This window comes from Dipodomys merriami, unplaced genomic scaffold, assembly GCF_024711535.1.
Source record: "Dipodomys merriami isolate MVZ:Mamm:240054 unplaced genomic scaffold, mDipMer1.0.p SCAF_5, whole genome shotgun sequence".
NCBI classification, from domain to species: Eukaryota; Metazoa; Chordata; class Mammalia; order Rodentia; family Heteromyidae; genus Dipodomys; species Dipodomys merriami.
Window position 1 is genome coordinate 64,394,089 of NW_027206068.1, and position 20,029 is coordinate 64,414,117.

A 20,029-nucleotide genomic window follows, 5' to 3' on the forward strand; every position below is an offset into this window, starting at 1 on the left:
GCTTATTTTATTCACTTTAGCTTATGTTCCTACTGGCCTTCTTACTGCACACACACATGAATTTTAGAATACATTAGGCTTATCAGATGTGTTTGTGGAAAATATCACTTTCTGGACCCCACCCACAAGGATTCTGATTCAGTAGGTCTGAGGAGAGATCCAGTAATCTGTATTTATAGTTAGGACCCCAAATGATTCTAATATTGTCTCTGGGTCACAAATTTGGAAACATACACACACACGCACACTATTTTGAAGTATATTGTCCATCTCAGGGAAGACTTCAGAATACTTATGACTCACTTGAAATTAAAGCAAATGCAGCATGACATTCCAAAATTCTACCATATACTTTGCTACTGGAATTAGTTGTAACTGAGATGTATGATGTGGTACAAACTCAGAGCATTAGGGATCATATTTTATACTAGGAACAAGGAATAGAAAGGAAGTGTAAACACTTAACTGCCATCAAAAACTAGTCTTGATGGGGCTGGAAAGGCTCAGTGATAGAATGCTTGCCTTGCATGCATGAGGCCCTGGGTTTGATTCCTCAGCATCACATAAGCAGAAAAAGCTAGAAGTGGTGCTGTGGCTCAAATGGTAGAGCGCTAGCCTTGAGACCGACAAAAAACAAAAACAAACAAATGAAAAAACCCAAAACCAGTCCTGCTGGATTGACAAGGTGTTCACGTGTATTTTACAAATAAAAAAGCAGTGCAGCACTATCCTATGTACACAGATTTTAACAAATACCATTTGCTGCTGCTGACTGAATAGGTGGCTGTTTGGTTTGTGATGCTATGAGAATTCAACTGGTAGAAAGAAACATGCCTCCCTTGCACCATTAAAGGTATGATTAATGAAATAGTCTTTTTGAAAAATGTGCCTGGATATTGGTAATTCTCAAAGTCTCCCAGATTAACTATGAAGCTAAGGTTCAGAGCCTCTTTACTTTCTTTTCTTTTTCTTTTATCTCTTAGTGGTTCTCAATTCGAACTAGCAAGTAGAATCACTCATGGGATTTTTAAAATTATTGAAACAAAAAGAAATACCAGTCCTAGTTCAGAAAAAAATAAAGCAGAATATCTGGGTTTGAAGCTCGAGTAATGATAATATCTTCACCTTGACTGTAGATAATCCTGCCTTTTCCTCTGATTTCACTAAAGATAAATTCTTATCCTACAAGCCTTTGTTTCCCATATATCTGAATATTTGGGAGCATATAAATAATATTCTCAACATCTGTCATCTTTTCCCATAAAAGCAAAACCATACCTAAATAATTAAACCAAGAGATAGCTTTAGTCCTGTCAGGTTTATATGTGATATGCATCTTCCCCCTTCTCTTACACTTCAGCCTGTTCCAGGGCATAGTTAATAGGTATAATTATTACCTGAGATTTTGTTAAAATTCAGACTCTAGATCACCAGGCTGAAGATGGGGCCTGAGATTCTAATAAGCTTCCAGGTGATGTTAATGATCCTGGACCACCTTAGAAGAACAAAAGCCTGAAAACTTAGATCACTCTGGGGAGCCTCTATCTCTCCCTTCTCATTGGTTCTGGGCATGCGGGCAAACCCATCCCGTATTCTTCCTTTCCCTTAGCTTTCAATTGTAGAGTCCTGGCTCCTACAAATGCATTTCCTGTACATATATCCACTAACTCAGATAAAAAGGGCAAGGAGCCTTTATTAGCCATGGCGACTATGCCCCACTTATAGAGTAGTGGCGCATAGCAGCCATGCTGTCTCACATTATGGCTTATATAAGGAAGAGGCCATGTGCAGGTGGTGGTGTACAAAAAAGGGCCTTAAGCAGGTGGCCAGTGACAAATAGCAATTTCCAATAAGACAAAGCAATACGTTGAAAACAAAGACCACATTCTAGGTTTTCCTTTTGTTAGGGGTTTAGCAGATGTTTACCAAAACATGCTCCAAACTTCCTATTTGCAAAAACACCTTTCACACCTCCCCCCCAAAACATCTTATTACTAAGTCTAAGGCCAAAGTACCTTCTTGGTTTCTGGGCTTTTCCTGAGTCCTGCTACTTTTCAGTAACCTGATGTTTAACTTGTTTATTATTTAATTGTTTACTTTGGGTCTTCTGGAATTTCCCTTTAATGCTTTGCCCTATGTTTAATAATTAATACCTTTTTTCTATCTCTGATTTCACATTTTACACAATTATGCTAAAAAAAATGAACTTTCCTTTCTTCTTCCTTCACTTGAACACCAAATATTGTTAAAGACTCATCTCTATTAGCCATCTGTTTTAAACCTCCTATCAGCTTCTTTAACTACTCATCCCAAAGCCAGATTATTGAAAATAGTCCCGTGGGAGGCCTAATGACCATTTAACAGTCAATTGCACAGTCTCTTGATCTTCCAGTGAATTTCTGAAGACAAAATCCCCCTACTTCTTGACAGTCCCTTGCCCTTTAAGACAGAGGTCTGTGCTTCTTTTTCCACTTCACTTTTCTCTTCCCTTTGTGAAAAGAAAAGAAAAGAAAACAAACAAACATAACTTTGGCCACTGTTCTCTTCAAATTTTGACCATTAACCTCTGCCTTTTATTGCCTGAGCATTTCCTCCTGGTGATTTGTGCCCTGTGACCATCGTTGTCACCTAGCCAACTGTGAGCTTGAGCTTGTGTGTATTATATGTTTAGTCCCAACTCGCTTGTGTCCTAATACAAAAGTTTACGATGGCTTTGATATCAGTAGCTACATGGATCATCATCTGCCTTCCCTTAGGAAGAACATTAACTGCATGAGAAAACCCCATTTTTCTCTTTTGGGAAGACAAAAATCCTGAAAGATTTTTCAGTCTTGCTGTCCACTACCCCACCATATATGTGTTTGCTCATTATAGTCTGTCAGTCTGCCTCACATGTAGGTGTCTTTGGATTCCAACTTCTCCTTTTCATTCCTGTTGGAAAGGAATAAACTCTTTCCAAATGTATTCTTTCGAAGGCAACAACAAAGCAAAAAATATTCCACAAGCCAAATTGAAAACACCACCACCACTTTTCTCTCTCATAGTTCTGTGTGTTGATCCCACTCAGCTCAGCACCCTGCTGTTCTATTCTCTTTTTGCATCAGATGTGGACTGAGGTTGGTGTCATCTTGACTGGATTGATACCAATTGGCTGGAACATGTGGTCTCTCTTTTCTGCTTTTCTCTCACAACATGTTGGGCCCACAGTAGGTAGATTATTATTACTATTTTATTACTAATAATAATCTACCTATATTATTAGAATGATGATGATGATGATGATGATGATGATGATGATGATGATGATGATGATGATGATGATGACTGGCTTCCCTCACAACAGGATTCCTAGAGAATAAGGCAGACATACAGTGTCCTCAGTAGTCACCCAGAACTACCCTCCCCATCTTCTATTTGTTCCAAAGGTTACCTGGATTCACCGTGGGAGGGGATGAACTAACCCATTGGTTTGGGGAGGGAGCACCTTTGCAGACTCGTTCCTTCATGTGGAAGATCCATACTCGATAGAAGGCGTGCAGGCACGCCACAGACCTGTCTACCTCCAGCTTTATGTTCTGTTTCTCCCTCCTGATCCTTGGACCCCAGCTATTATTGAACACTCTCTGTTCGGTCAATGATTTTACAGTGACTTTCAAAGTTTGTATCTGTGTGTATGCATGCTGTTTTGTCTGCCTCAGGTTGTGTCTCTTTATCCAGCCAACTTGTATTCCTCTTTTTATGTCCCTAGAGGACAGTGGAGGGTGGAGAAGTTCCTACACTGTGCAGTGTAAGACGCCACATTCAGACGTCACCGTTCTGTGTAGCTTTTCACTGTACCATTCATGGCTCCCTTTGTATACTTCCAGTACCCCATCCATTAACCCACAAATCCATTAATCATGTCTATTGTCATTGTCTGTTGCTATATCAATCTCCCCCTTCTAGACTTTGACCTTTGTGGACAGGCAGCGTGAGTAACAATTTTATCTATAGACTGTCACCTTATGTAGTGACTGCTACACAATATGTGCATATATTTTGTGTTGACTATATGAAGGAACGGAGCTAGACTCAGCTAAATCACACTTCATAAATATGCATTATTCGCCAGATTGATAACATTTTATGACATCAAAAATGGACAGCTCAATGAATTTGCACAACACTCAGAACAGGGAATTGGACATTGCCACCATTCCAGAAGCTTCTTGCGTCACCTTTCACTCACTAACCTCCTCTCAGGAGCCACTATGTTGACTTTCTAGTATTAGAGATTAGTCATCCTTGTTTGGGAACTTTCTGTAAATGGAATTATGCCGTACCTTTTCTGTTGTTTCTACTTCATTCATTCAACATTATGTCAGTCATCCACACTGTGGAGTGTGCATTTGTAGTTCGTTTATTATTACTGTCCATTCCTGTCTTTTACAAATTTACCATGAGTTTATTCATGATGGACATTTTGACTAGTATCAATGGTGCTTCATTTCAATGAACACATTTTTGCTGGAAATCTATACACGAATTCCTGTCTGTGTCAGGGGACGGGAATCATACAGTCATTTGAATAGATACATCTTATTATTAAAACAGATTAACTAGTACCAGAGCTACTGCAAAGAGTTAGGAGAGCTGCCAAGATTATAGGCCTGGCAGGTACAGGGACCGAGGCTTTGTGCCCAAGGGCAGAACAAATGTGGATGAATTCTTCTCTTCATTTCCCCAAATAAGGATCTCACCTTTATTGAAGAGGGTGGGTATTAGCCAAATGAGCTCCCCTCCCATAGTTTAGTGCTCCTTCCCCTTTCCACAGCTTAGCATGCTCCCTTCCTAGGCAGCACTAGGCCCATGTAGTAAAGGCAGTCAATAATCAGCCTCCACCCCCCTTTACCTTGGGATGGCACCCCTCTGGGGCAGCTACCACCATAGAAGGCAGCAAGAGCCCCTTAGAGTGACCTTGAGGGCTGGTCAGCTGCAGGGCCCCTGACCTACTATTTGGGCAGCAGCCATGAATCCTAGTCCTCCATGATGAAGCCCTTGGTCCTCACGTCCACACGGGTGTCTCCATCTCCTAGCCCCTCCTAGCCTCAGTAGATTACATAGGTGACCTCAGACAATAGCCGGTGCTGCTTCTCACTCTTCTCTTGTGAGAAGAGGCGTTGCTCATCTTTACCGGCAACAACCCTTTCTTTGTTCTTTGTACCTGGATGTCTAGTTTTCTGGCAACGTCTAATGTATTCTAACATTGGGGCTGTAGTGCTTTGGGCAAAGAGCTCTCATCAGACTTGCTAGGCACCACCCTCCAGAGCCTGGCTTGGGCCTTGGGGACTTCCTGCTAAGGCAGTTGTCTGGGCCTCTGATAGAATTTTCTAGATAGCATCTGTAAAAGTACTACTACTAAGTTCACTAAGGTGAATGCCTTAGGGTCTCCCACATGCTGAGCAAGCACTTTGGGAATAAAAAGAGAACATACTAGAAGCAGGTGGAGAAGAGTCCCCTCAGCTCAGCCCATTGTAAAGCCCCGTATCTGACCAGCAGGTAGAGGAGAGATGTGCGCCAGTTCCCCTCCAGCATCGCTAGGAATTGGGGCCCCAGAGGATGGATGTGGAGTTTAGAGGCTGTAAATTAACAACTGGAACCTCCTGGAGATTTTTTTTCTTCTGGTCCTGGGCCTTGAACTCTGGGCCTGGGCGCTGTCCCTCAGCTCTTCAGCTCAAGGCGAGCGCTCTACCACTTGAGCCACAGCGCCACTTCCGGTTTTGTAGTAGTTTATTGGAGATAACAGTTTCACAGTCTTTCCTGTCCAGCCTGGCTTTGAACTGCAGTCCTCAGATCTCAGCCTCTTGAGTAGCTAGGATTACAGGCGTGATCCACCAGCACCCAGCTAGGAGTTTTTTGTTTGTTTGTTTGTTTTTTAAAGGGTCACATCAACTTCAACATGAGCTACCAGGCTCTGGTAGCTCATGCCTATAACCCCAGCTACTCAGGGGGCTGGGATCTGAGAATCAGGTGATTCTTATCTCCAATTAACTACCAAAAAGCTGGAAATAGAGCTGTGGCTCCAGTGCTAGAGTGCTAATCTTGACCACAGAAGCTCAGAGAGACAGTGCACAGGCCCTGCATTCCAGCCCCAGGACTGGCACACACACACACACACATACACACACACCAGAGTTTTGAAGGATAATTATGGCATCATCTCCTGGATCTTTAAAAAAAATTCCTTTTCCTCTGAGTTCATAATCTAACATGTTTTGAATGAATAGCAGCTTCAGACAGCTGCCAGGCTCCAGGGGTTTAAACCTCTGCACAATGTACCTGTCTTGTGTGAGAGAGACCTGTCTCTCTGGGACCATTGATCATCTTTGCTCTAGGGTTGTAGGGGGGGGGGACTGTCAAGGTTGTTTTAAAAGCCATTTTGTTTCTCATTTCAGCCACTCAGACATATTTCGAATCATTTATAAAATCCACTTAACCAAGTTGTTGACAAAAAAAAAATTAAGTAAGATGAGTCCCATGGGAAACAGCTTGATAAGTCTCAGCCTGCCAATCCTACAGAGATCTGTCATTTGATTAAAAAAAAAAACCCACCATATTTTCCATATCTATCAGGAGGATGATTTCCTCATCTCTGCAGCACATAAATCTTGTGATGCTTGAAGCTGGGCACCAGAGAGACACACTATAAATATACTTAAGGTATTATTTATAAAGTCAAAATAATCTTGTTTCTTGTTTCACAGGTCATATTCAAGCAATGCCCTGGTGTATTGGGAGATGTGTCGACTTTAACTTCTTCAAGGGCATTGTGCAAAGGCAGGTTTTTCTCTTTCAGATTACAAGAAACCAAGGAGCAGAGAAGGAAACCTTAACCAGAAGGACTCAAGCAAAGGACGTTCTTGTCTTCTTGGCCTGTGGCAACATCCTTTCTCCTCCCTGCTTCTGTGATCTTGTTTTGGGCGCCTCATAGAAATGGGATTGCAGTGTGTCTTGTCATGGCTGATTTGTTTGTTTAGCCTCCTATCCCCAGGGTTCATCCATGTTCCCGCCTGTGTTAGAATTTTCCTTCCTTTGAAGACTGAACAATATCACCTTTTATGTGCAGGCCACATATCCGGTCATGTGTTGCTATGGTTGACATCTGGCTTGAATATGTCTCTCGAAGATTCATGACCTTGGTCCCAATGAGCTGGAGGTGAGGCGTAGTGGGAGTCGATTGTGTCTTTAAGACAGAGTAATGCTTTCTCTAGGAAATGCAATCCTTTTCTTGTGGTTTGTCTTGAGAGAGTGGGTTGTTACAAAGCACGGCTGCCCCATGTACTTGATCTCTTCTGTTTATGCTGGTTTACTATGGGGTTTTTGTTGTTGTTTTTTGTTGTTATTTTTTTCTGCCTTATTGTGGCACAGTCTGATGCTGGCACCATTCTGTTTGTATCTTCCTGTCACTAAGATCATAAACTAAACAGACCTCGTTCCTTTATAACAAAGCCTCAGGTATTGTGTGATAATAACAGACACTGGACTATTCTATTCCATCCATGGAAGTTGGATTGCTTCCACCATTTTGCCTTTGGTGAATGAGTTGGGACTATGGGTATGTAAATGCCCCTTCAAGACTTTTCTGTTAGTTGTTTTTGGGGATAGAACAAGAACTGAGATTCCCGAATCACATGGTAATTCTATGTTGAATTCTGGGAATAATCTCCACTCTGTTCCAGAGCAGCTGTGCCATTTTATACTTCCATTCTCAAAGCACACAAGTTTCCAATCTCCAATCCTTGCCCATACTTGGCCTTCACCCGTGCTGGCCACCCCCCCCTCTATTTCTTGGTACTAAGCAGGAGGAGATATATCATTCTGGTTTTGATTTGCATTTATTTGCCTAGTGATTATTGGTGCTCAGCATCTTTCCATGTACTTATTAGTAATATGTAGCTTTTCTTTGGAGAAGTTCTTCAAACTCCCATTTTTAAACCATGCTATACAACAATGGTGGAGCCAGAGTCCCACCACAGGCTACGTGCTTCTGAGCCCTAATCATGTCCTAAGCAACAGAGTCAGAATAAAGGAGGATCCCTTCCAACACCACTCACGCAACACCTGCTCAATTAGTTCTACCAATCTGATACCAAATATATATTTTTTTAAATAGAAAGACCAAGCAGATATTTTTGTTTTATCCAATATTTTAAAAAGTGACATAATGTCAGGTGTTGTAATCCTTGCTACTCAGTAGGTTGAGATCTGAGTTCCAAAGCCAGCCCGAGCAGGAAAGTCTGTGAGACTTTTATCTTCAACTAGCCACCAAAAAAAAAAAAAAAAAAAAAAAAGTCAGAAATGGAGCTGTAGCTTAAGTGGTAAACTGCTAACCTTGGGAGAAAAAGCTCAGGGACAGTGCCTGGGCCCTGAGTCCAAGCCCCAGGATGTGCATCTGTAAATATTTTTAAAAATCACATTATTATATCTCATGCATCACCTGAAAATTACAGCCTAATATTCACACCTCATAGACCCATTATCACTAGAAAATAAACATTCATACTGAGCAAGAAGGTCCAGACAATGAATTCAGTTTTAAACTCATCAAGATGCATTGTACATAGAAATTGCCATGTTGAATTGAAACCCCTTTGTGTAACTAAATAAAAAAAAAATGTGCTGGGAGGAGGGAAGAAGGGGCTAAAATTGGTGGTAGTAAAATAATTTTGAACGGAAATTTTCATGTAACCTTCTGCCTTGTCAATGCTACTATCCTGTGGTCTCAATATTATGATTTTTGAGCTTCTATTATTATGCTGGTCCTTACTTAGCCACGGGACTATTCTTACCAAGTCTAGCCACAAAAATGGTCCAATTTCTCCAGGAAACCTTGGATGGCCAAGGTCTGATTAGTGCTCCTCTAGTGCCCTCTAGTGGCTAGTACTCACCTTTGTCCTGCCACCATTGAAAACCTCCCTCCACTCTATCTTAAACCCTGAGGGTGTAAGGATGATGGTCTCATCAACTTTTATGCTCAGCTCCTAACATAAGTGCCCAGTCTGCAATCGTCACCCCTAAATATCTGTTGAGTGGATGGAAAAAATAAAGGGGAAACGAGTTCGCTCTGCTTTCTGTAGCTTTTATTTCCATCTTCTTTCAAAATGACACTGTGTTTGTGCTTAGCGAGTTGCACTATGGCCACGTGTCCTCTTCCAATTCAATGCAGCCCAAGGAGCCTGGAAAGCTAGAAAGCTAGGCTTACGGATGAATAAGGGGCAGAGGGCTCTTCACAACTCGAGTTCATAAATTAGTGCTTAATCTTTCTGACGGGTAGCATGGGAATTCAAAGACATATTTTGTTTCCCTCTTGGCTCTGAATTGAGTTGTTAATCTGCTGCTTGCTGGGTTCAAAAGTTCTTGCTGTTGCATACATCTGCAAAAATTCACTGAAAGTCTATTCATTTAGCCAACTCAAGGTTAGGAAGTAGGGGTTTAAACATCACAATGCAGGCAAAGAAAGAGCTTCATATCTATTTCCTAAAAGGGAAAAGAATTGCTCAGAGCAATGTCCTCTTATGTTTAATAGTAATAGTAACTGAGCACCCAAACTATCTCATTGAATCTTCATAGAAATCTAGCAAGACAAGCACTATTCATGAACTTTAAAAAAATGATCATTAACTGGTTGTATAAAGAGATTCAACTCAACACGTCAATTGATGAATAAAATGTATCTTGATCAGTGATACGCCCACTGTCATTCTCCCATGTACCCATTTTATAGATGTGGAAGCTGAGCTCTTTATCTCTCTAAGTTGTTCACAACTTGGGAACTTGTCTTAACACCTAGATCTGTCTGATTCTAGAGACCAATCAACACTGCTTTACTCCACTGATCCAGGAGAATTTCAGGAAAAGAAAAAGATGATCTGCTGTTATCTACTTGTCTAGAGTGGAGGCCAAGATGAGTGCTCCACATCTGCTCATGCTCCTATCTTAGCTCAGCAAGCCCTGCACGCAGAGATGAGAGGATAGAAAGGTTTGTTCATAAGACACAGACTTTTTACCTTCAGAGGTCCACAGAGATGACAGGAGAAGAGAGATGCTTTGATGGTGAGATGTTCTCATAGTAACTTTGGGATTGTAGTACAGCCTGGACTCTTACAGTCCACCTTTCTCCTTTTTGGTATCCTCCAAACTATCCCTTCTAGTCCCACCTGGGAAAGTTGTAGACCAGCATTTCAGGAGGGCAGATTTCATGATTGCCACAGTCCCTCATCATCCCATCTGCTGGCCGAGTCCCCTGTTGGATGGAGGATCCTTCCTATCTGGAGGTCATCTCATCCAGACCACCATTCTCCTACCTTGAGAGGCAAGGCGCAGACTCCGTGGGATATCCTTTATCTCCCAGACCAGATCTGCCGCAACAGTTCTTACACCACCATATCGCCAGAAAGATCTCCACATACTTATTGACATTCCAGAGATGCCTCAGTGACACTGTTGAGCTGATAGAAGGGTCTTATGCATCATGAATATGAATATCATTATTCAAATTATGCTGGTAGATGTTGAAGATAAAAGGCAATGTTTTATTTTGTGTTCATTAAGCACTAGAGGGTATGTTTCCCCTGGCTGTCGACTTATTATGCCTGTTACGGTTAATGGGAGTTAAATCCCAACATCACACCAAGGGGGAGCAATGGTCTCTCAAGTATTGGGAAAATTTTTCCTCTAAATTACAGATCAAAGCTAGGTTATGAACTTCTATGCAGACTTGCTAATAGATGAGACTAACTGTATTCTTTGAAATTTTTTTCTTCCGTAAGGAAGGATGATTATGGAAATGTTGTAAGCAGGAGACTCACAGCCTACCACAGTCAGATGCCATAACTGGTTTTCTCCTCAGGGCAGAAAAAGTAACATGGCCTAAATGGCTGTTTTAGATCAGGGACTTGGATCATGGCCTGTTACTTACCCTTGATAAAGACCCAATGATGTATCTTATATATGGGGAAACTGAGGTAAAGGATGGTTAAATCACCTATCCCAAATCACTTGGCTAATAGAAACATACAAAACCAAACCCACAGCTTTCTGGTTTAGAAGAAGGCTAATCTACTACATTAGATGTTCTCCCAAATGTCTACCTACTATGTCACAGATGTTGTATGTATAGCTGTAGTAGACATTCAGAAGCAAATTTTAAATTAGCAAAATTGCCAGAGAGTTGCTAACTGATTGATATGATGCCGTTCAAGATATCTGCTTATGTGGCTTTCTCTTCCTCCATAAAACTGCTAAGAAGAACATTAATTAGCCAGGTGCTAGTGGTTCACGCCTATCATCCCAGCTAGTCAGAAGGCTGAGATCTGAGGATCGTGGTTTGAAGCCAGCCTAGGCAGACCTAGGCTGAGAGAGTCTTACCTCTAACCAGGCAGCAAAAAATCTAGAAGTGAAGCTGTGGCTCAAGTGATAAGAGTGCCAGCCTTGAGTGAAAAAGCTAAGGGACAGCTGGGTGTCAGTGGCGCACGCCTGTCATCCTAGCTTTCAGGAGGCTGAGATTGAGGATCGTTGTTCAAAGCCAGCCAATTAACCACAAAGAATCCAGAAGTGGTGCTGTGGCTCAAGTAGTAGAGCACTAGCTTTGAGCGCAAAGCTTAGGAAGAGGCCCAGGCCTCCGAGTCCAAGCCCCAGGATTAGAAAAAACAAAACAAAAAAGCTAAGGGACAGTGCCCTGGTCTTGAGTTCAAAGCCTAGCACTGACACGTGTGCATGCACATGTATGCACGCACACACGTGCGTGTGAGCACCCCCCCAACCTGAATTGATTCCATGTCACAAGGGGTAAGGGATGAATCCTAGGAGATGTTCCTTTCTCTGACCTCAGAGGAGAAGGAACATTTGAGGAGGAGAGGGGCAAGAAGGAGCATGGTGACCTCACCATGCTTGTAGTAGGAGAGACTCAGTGTAGAGGAGGCTTCTAGTAACTTCCAGAAGAGAAATCCTCACAAGCTCAGCCCTATGCAAGTTTTCCAAACATTTAAGACAAACTATTGACACTTGCCTAAGGTCCCCCCACCGAAGATGGGGGAGAAGATTAACTTCCACCCTTTATCTCCGTTGCTCTGGACCCTGAAGAGAATGTGGCTTTGTCTCTTCTTCTCAGGCCTTGTGTGCAGGCTCTATCTAGGTAATCTTTGTTGTTTTGCCTTTTGTGTTCTTCAGCTTGGCTCTGGCTGGAGTAAGATGTGAGGCTCCCCAGAGGAAATGGAAATGGATTTGCTCAGCAATACTTGGAGCAACAGATGACTCTGCTGAGACCCCACCTGGAAGGCTCCGCTCCGAGCATCTCATTACCAGCCAGGTACAGACAAATGGGCTGAGTGTTGGGGGCAGGGGAGGTGGGGGGGGGAGCAACAAGAGTGAAGGGGGAAGACAGCTTGATTTATGAAGCAAGATGAAAAGAGCTGAGCAGGTAGAGTGCAGTAAATGATGATGGCTGGGAACTGAGGGACCATCTCCTTGGATGTGAAAGTTGTAAACAGTCAGCAGAGTAAGAATTATTTTGGTTGGAGCTAAGAAGTATAACAAAGAGTAATGAAAAGGAATTTATAATAATGGGCTGTAATTTTATACCTATTCCCAAACCAAGAGCCTTCAAAACATTTTATAGCTAAGTATAAGATACATGCTGCTACGGGGTGTTTTCAGACTGTAAAGTGGCTGGTAATTTAGCTAAAGCCTTTACAAGAAATAATATTTAGTGAAATGATAACGGGCACTTGGTGTATAAAAGAGACCTGGCTTTGCTTTGCCTGCTACCCTTTTTCCTGGGCCTGGCGTAGGTGGAGAACGGTTTGGTTTTTGTAGGACTAAGAGGGCTTTCCAGGTTTTCTGAAGGATCACTCAGTTCAACCTGCATCTTTTGCTGAAGAAAAGGAAGAGGATCTATAGAGTCAGAGAAATGCAGGTCAGAATACACCATGGAAGGCTTAACTCCTAATCCAGTCTCAAGTTTTTGGCTGTGTGATCTGACCCCTGTGGACTGCTATGAAGACAAACCCTAGGCTGCGTGGCTTCGAAGCTACTGAAATATACTGCTCACCGTTGTGAAGGCTGGAAGTCCCAGATCAAGGAGCTGATGCATTCGGTGTTTGGTGGAGGCCTGCCCTTCTCATGGGAGGTCTTGTTCACCCTGTCTTCAAGTTCTCTTAGGCTTCTCTGATAAGGTTACTATTCCCACTGATGCTGATGAACCCACCACCTGCCCAAAGTCCTGCTTCTTAGTTGGGATTTTCAGTATATGAATTGGGGCACTGATATTCAGGTCACAGCACTGAGGGAGTAGGGTGCCACTCTACCCTATTCCTGTGCAGACCATAAAACTGTAGACTTAGCCAGAATCTTTCATACGTGTGTACTGCATACTTTCAACAAGTTCACTACCACCATTATTATTATTATTATTATTATTATTAGTAGTAGTAGTAGTAGTAGTAGCATTGTTACTTTTAGGTAAACTCAGGGCCTGGGCTCGTTCCCTGAACTTTTTCCCTCAAAGCTAGTGCTCTACCACTTGGAGCCACAGCACTACTTCCTAGTGATTAATTTGAGATGAGTCTCATGGATTTCTCTGCCCAGGCTGGCTTTGAACTGTCGTCCTCAGATCTCAGCCTCCTGAGTAGTTAGGTGTGAGCCACCAATGCCTGGCTACCACCTCTATTATATTCTTAGTTCTCTCCTCCTTCCTCTCCCTCTTTTCTAATTATAGACGTATATTTCTAATTATAGATGTATATTTATATTCATAATACCCATATAATTTAAGAGAAGTCTGAGGTGCAAAATGGCGTTTTGAAATAAATCAGACACGTCAGGACCCTGATTTACATCCAGAGTTCCTGAATTCTCAGAGCTTTGTTTGGTTCTTGGACCAAATTTTATGTCTCTAAGCTCCTTGTTTCTCAAAGTGCACAAAGTTATAGAAGTCATCAGGGGACTATAAAGAAACTTTTCATGGAGAATTGGATACATGTATAAAGTAATGATCTCATTATAGAAAAATCTATAAATCTGGGCCAACTCCCCTTGGCCACTAATTACAGGTAGCTGAAGCCAGTGGCAAGGGCTGTTGGTACAATGTATACTTCATTGGCTGTGAACTTCAGTGTTGCAAGTAGCTGGGAGAGGGAGAGAAGGGTTTTGTTGCTGTGCCTTTTCTGCTTTCCATCTGGTTAAGATGCTTAATGGCTATACACATGGCTGGTAAGGCAGTGTTCAACTTAAGTTCTCAATGATCATTTTCAACCTGTAATTTGCTGATGCATCAAGAGGATTTGGGAGATTTCCTCCTCGAGTTACCCGATTGGCTGGTGTCAGCATCATTTTAATTTTAATTTTTGTAATGAATCCACAGCAGCTGGGAAGAGCAATACTAGGCAGCAATATGAGGACCTTGTGAAGGCAGACATAGTCCCTGGCCAGAGACTGCATGAATGCTTACAGGGGGGTTGATAGCAGTCACAGTCCTGGGAAATGCGGTCAGAATGGGCTACCCGTTGGGCATTGGGGACTGTATCTTCAAGTTCAAGGTCATTTGATCAAGGGTGACTCCAAGGGGGGACCTGCCACAGAAAGAGCGTGCTGCAAAGCCTGCACGAAGAAGACAACATTTGGGGTTGGCTTTTCCTCCCTCACTAACCTGACACGCATTCCCATTCATTCACTGCTTTACTCTGCCTGGTACCTCAGTCCGTAGCAGCCCACATCCTCCTTCTTATGACCGTGAGATATGGCCATTGGCCACTCCCCTTTGCACTTATTTTTCTTATAGACCTGGACGTCCTTTGGGAAGATCAGATTAGAAATGTAACCACCCCCCACCCCTGAAAAAAAAAACAACCAGCCAGGGTCCAGCTAAGCAGCGTCTGGCAAGAAAACATGAACCAACTCCACCTCAGACTCTCGATGTAGACTTCCCAGAACAGGTGGGTAATTGGGTAAGGACCCCATCTCTGCTTTCTGGTTAACTGGGGACTTCTTTCTTTCTTTTTTATCTTTTGCTTCTCAACAAGGAGAGTTTACAAACTCAGTGAATGAAAGGAGCCCATGAAAACCACCACCACAACAACTCTAGTCCATTCTAGTGCTTGAATTGATGGCTCAACAGCTGGAAAGAGCGATGCCATTCTGGTTTGGTTTGAGCTTCTGGGGCCCCGTGCATGAGGCTAGTCCCAAACGATAGCCTGCTATAAATGGTCTTTCACAGATGCTACATGTTTGGAACACAAGCGACACATACAGAGTTATTTTGGCTCTCCAGTTGTGGAAAGACGGCGTTTGAATGCACAACTATCCAGCATGATCTGAGCATGGCCGTTTCCTGAGGTTGGCTGCCAAGGTGACACGTGACCACCATGATCTCAAAGAGAGAGTGCTTCCTCCCCCTTTGGCAGAAAGAAGTTACATTTAACCCATCTATCAGATAACACATTTATTTGTCCATCCTAATATGCCCAGGAAATAAAGAAAACCAGAGATTGAAATTGGCAAGGTGTCTTTGAAGTTTGTTTTGCAGCAATAGGGTAAGTTGATGATTTTTGATTGAGTTGCTGTGAGTGGTTTACGTTCTCTCAAAAAATGACTCTTTAATTTAATTGACAAATAATACGTGTATGCATTGAGGAGTTCAGTGTGATGTTTTGATAGGTGTATGCGCACGGACTGATGAAATCAAGCTGATTCTCACATACCTATCTCTCTATCAAGAATCTCTCTATCAAGCCTTAATTTAGGGCTGTATGACATATAGTATTTGTGTATTATGTTTCTCCCTGTACATACTTGAACTTAAACAGGCACAGTAAGAGATAAATAATGATACTAATAGGACAATTAGAACAAAATGCTATAATGAAAATTATATGAATATGCTTTCCTCCTCCTCAACTAAAGGACATAATCGTATTTTTCACCTTTGAACTTTTATGTGTAGTACTGGAGTTTGAACTCAGGGCCTTGTGCTTGCTAGACAGGTTTGCTTGAACCACTCCTCAACCCTTTTTACGTCAAGGCCATTTATTTACTTATTCAATAACTTATACAAAAATAATAAATTAATTATAAAAATGAGTAAAGAACTTAATAAAAATATTTGCCCAGGGCCTTCCTGGACCTCAATTCTCCTACCTTTGGACTCTCATACAGCATGTGCTACCATGCCCAGCTCATTTGTTAAGATGGGATCTTGCTAACTTTTCCCCTGAGATCCGCTTGATCTTCATACCCTGTGTAGCTGGAATGAAAGGAGTGAACCATGGCTGGCTTGCATTTTCATTTAAAAGAAGTACTGTATAGCCTCTCTTTGGCATGTCTCAATTGCCAGCATCATAACTCTTGTACTGTGGAATCATTATGAAATAAGATTGGAGTTGCTTGAGCACTAACACTGTGGCACCCCAACAGTCAATTTGAGAATGGAGAGGGCTATCAATTGAGGCTCAGTGAGCTCCTAGCAGATAGTGCATACAATGAGGAGACATTGGACAAAAGGATGATTTGTGTCTAGGCTGGGATGGAGCAGGATGGCTCAAGATCTCATTGTGATGCTCAGAGCGGCACACAATTAAACCTTGCAGATTGCTTATTTCTGCATCTGCCTAAGAGTAACTGCAACAGTGGACATCAAAACCAATACCTCTTCTTGCCTCCTAATGACATCTTCAGATAAGACACTTGTTCTAAATCTTCCTCTGGGGCCAATTGACCATCTGTTGAGTACAGTCTTGTGCCAAGATGTGCCTTCAGCAGGACAGTCCAGCTCAGCTCAGGAGGAGCAGTAAGTACCTGTTTCATGTGTCCTAGACACTGCTTCAACACTTAAAGAACACTTCATGTTCACTCACTCAGTCTTGCTGAGATCTTACATTCAACCCTATCTCACCAAGGAAGAAGTGGGGGCTTCGTGTAGGTCATGTGGATGTGGGACAGGGATGCTGGGGTTGGGTGAGTGCCAGGATCTGTCTGCGTTCAGAGGCTAGGCTCTCTCCCTCCCTTCCTGGAGTGCTCTTCCTCCTCTGTTTCAGAGCAGGTGATGTCTTTGGAAGGCAGCTATGCTGATACCCCTAAATGCTGGGACTATAGGGGCTCAGCACATAGCTTGGCAATGCTCGTGAAATGGGAGGATTGCTTGAGCAGTGTGTGCAGTTATGCCATCCGTCCCTGTGCTGAGCCAGGGGATGAGGTCAGTCTTCTCCAGCTTTGGAATTCAGGAGGCACTGGAAGAATGCACTCCCAGCGCAGAATCCCGCAGCTTCATTATTTCTCCCGAGACTTGCAATGTCTCGGCAGAGGGCCTATGTGTTGAAAACTTGGTACGATGACCAGAAAGCCAAGAAAAGGAGCAAAACTAGTCCCACGTTCTCACGTGCGGGACTAGATAAATAACTGTCATTCAGAGACAGAAGTAGAAGGGCATCAGGTTCATAGATTGAGTACGTACTCCAAAGAATTCTTCAGATAACTTTTTTTTTTTTTGCCTATCCTGGGGCCTGGGTGCTGTCCCTGAACTTTTTGTCCAAGGCTAGCACTCTACCACTTGAGCCACAACTCCATTTTTCCCCCCTCCTCTCTCTCCCTCTCTCCCTGTCTCTCTGTCTCTGTTTCTGTCTCTCTCTCTGTCTCTGTCTCTCTGTCTCTCTCTGTCTCTCTGTCTCTCTCTGTCTCTCTGTCTCTCTCTGTCTCTCTGTCTCTGTCTCTGTCTCTGTCTCTGTCTCTGTCTCTCTCTCTCTCTCTCTCTCTCTCTCTCTCTCTCTCTCTCTCGGTTATTAATTAGAGACTTATGTCACAAACTTTCCTGCCTGGACTGGCTTTGAACCATGATCCTTAGACCTCTACCTCCTGAGTAGCTAGGATTACAGGTGTGACCCACTTGCCTAGCTTCAGATAACTTGATGAATTTACAAGAAGTCCCCGCATCCTGGAGTAGAGAGGATGGGTACAGTCCATCATGGACACAATTGCATCCACGTTTCTAGAATCAGAGGGTAGTGTCAGAGGGAGATGAATAGTCGAAACTACACTGGGAGGAATTTTGAAGCTCACCTAATCTGTTCCCCTCAGTCATCCGAGGCAGGTTCATTCTATTTTCAGGGACCTTCCCCACCCCCATCCTGGGAAGGACATTCTGCAAGCTCTCTTTTGATAGAGCTATTGCAGTGTTAACAGCTCTCACTGGCTGGAAGTTGAATCTCCTAATTCATCACCCGCCACTCCAAACATGAGTTGATGCATGCTGTTGGGGAAGAATGGATGCCCCTTACCTTCCTCCTAATGAGGTAGTCTGCTGATAGAGTTGGCTCGGAGTTTAGGAAAAAGAGACTGTAGGAAAACTGAGTGCGAATAAGCTAACCTAAAGAAAGGTCAAAGATGACCTCTGCGGTGAGAGGTTGGGCTGGACTGAGCCTCAGTGGGGCAAGTAGGGGCGGAGATGGGCTGAGAGATTGTAGCTGGGGCAGGGCTGCTTTGAGACAAGTAAGGGGAATTCTCTGAAAATGGAAATTCTGACCCAGCGGGGGATTGAGGAAGGACTGGTAGGGTTTATTTACAAACATGCAAACCTAGCCAGGCAGGCTGCCGGCTTCTGCTTACAATCCTAGCAACTCAGGGGGCTTAGATCTGAGCATGGGAGTTCAAAGCCAGCTCAAGCAAGAAAGTCTGTGCCACTGTTATCTCCAATTAACCATAAAAAGTCAGAAGGAGGTGCGTGGCTCAAATGGTAGAGCATCAGCCTTGAGTGGAAAAGTCTAAGGGATATCACCCAGGCCTTGCGTTCAAACCCTAGTACTGGCACACACACACACCCCCACACACGAAAAGAATATGCAAATCTATGTAGGGGAATTGTGTTTCCAAAGCTAGATGAATATATGACATACCAAAGGTGAGACCTACCGTAGCAAGAAGGAGGAATTCACTGGGAAAAGGGAGAACTTGTGGTAGAAGTTAGGGAGGGAACTCATCCTGGGCAGGGAGACTAGGTGAGCAGCACAGGCAGCAGTTCTAAGATGGGAAAGAGGCCCACTCTCAAGCAGGCTTGTCTTGGAGAAAATAGTCTCATCCGTCTTTGTGAAGCTACTATGCTGACCTTTAAGGCATCACTACATAAGAGTTTTTCATGCTGACAGGCTGAAAGAAAATGCAAATGTTGAAAGGAACTGAGTTAGCGGAAGGGAAGTGGCTTAAGTAGGTTGAAAGCAATCAAAGCTGTGACACTCAGTGTGGGTGATTTGGAGGCATATTCCTTTTCTTTGTTAGAAGGAAGATTGTTCTAATCATGGTGTTGCTATCATTACTATTATTACTGCCACAAACTCAACATAATTAAACTGGGATCTGAGATGCTTTGCCAAGACCAGATTCTAGAATGGATATCATTGTGTTTACATGAAGAAATCTCACACAATTTCCTTAGAGCCAGAAAACAAAATCCAGGCTGGAAAAGAGGTGGGAAAGAGAAAGGAATGAGGATCATGGATTTCTTTTTGTATGCTTTTGTGTGTCCTGCCCCTTAATGGAGCCTCTGGGACTTGGATGGGTGCATGGATGGATGGATGCATGATGTATACATGGTGTATGTATTATGTATGTATAATGCATGCACAAATTGACAGAGGTGTGATATATGGGTGCATGCATGCATGAGTGTATTTGCGCACGATGGAAGTACGATGCATGGATTAATGTATGCATGTCCTATATGTATGCATGCATGTGTAGATGAATGGGTAGATGTCTATAGATAAATGGGCAGATATATACATGCATAAATGGGTATATAGATGCATGCACACATGAACACACGTATGCACACATGTATGGTGAACATATGTGTTTGCATGGACAGCACATGGCTTGACATACCTACGAGCAGACACATGTGATGCATGTATACATTCGTGTCTATAGAATGCATGGGTGGCCATGTGCCTGCATATGTGCCTGCATGTGTCTGGATACATGTATTCATGGATGGATATTTGAAGGGAGG

The 20,029-nt window shown here is 43.0% G+C and overlaps 1 long non-coding RNA gene across 1 annotated transcript; it reads left to right on the forward strand.

Moving 5' to 3' along the window:
- Positions 1 to 12,218: 12,218 nt before the first annotated feature.
- LOC138810143 (uncharacterized) lies at positions 12,219 to 15,506 on the forward strand. Its single transcript, XR_011367042.1, has 3 exons — positions 12,219 to 12,346; positions 14,816 to 14,969; positions 15,251 to 15,506. It is a non-coding gene; the product is annotated as an uncharacterized lncRNA (long non-coding RNA).
- Positions 15,507 to 20,029: the final 4,523 nt, after the last annotated feature.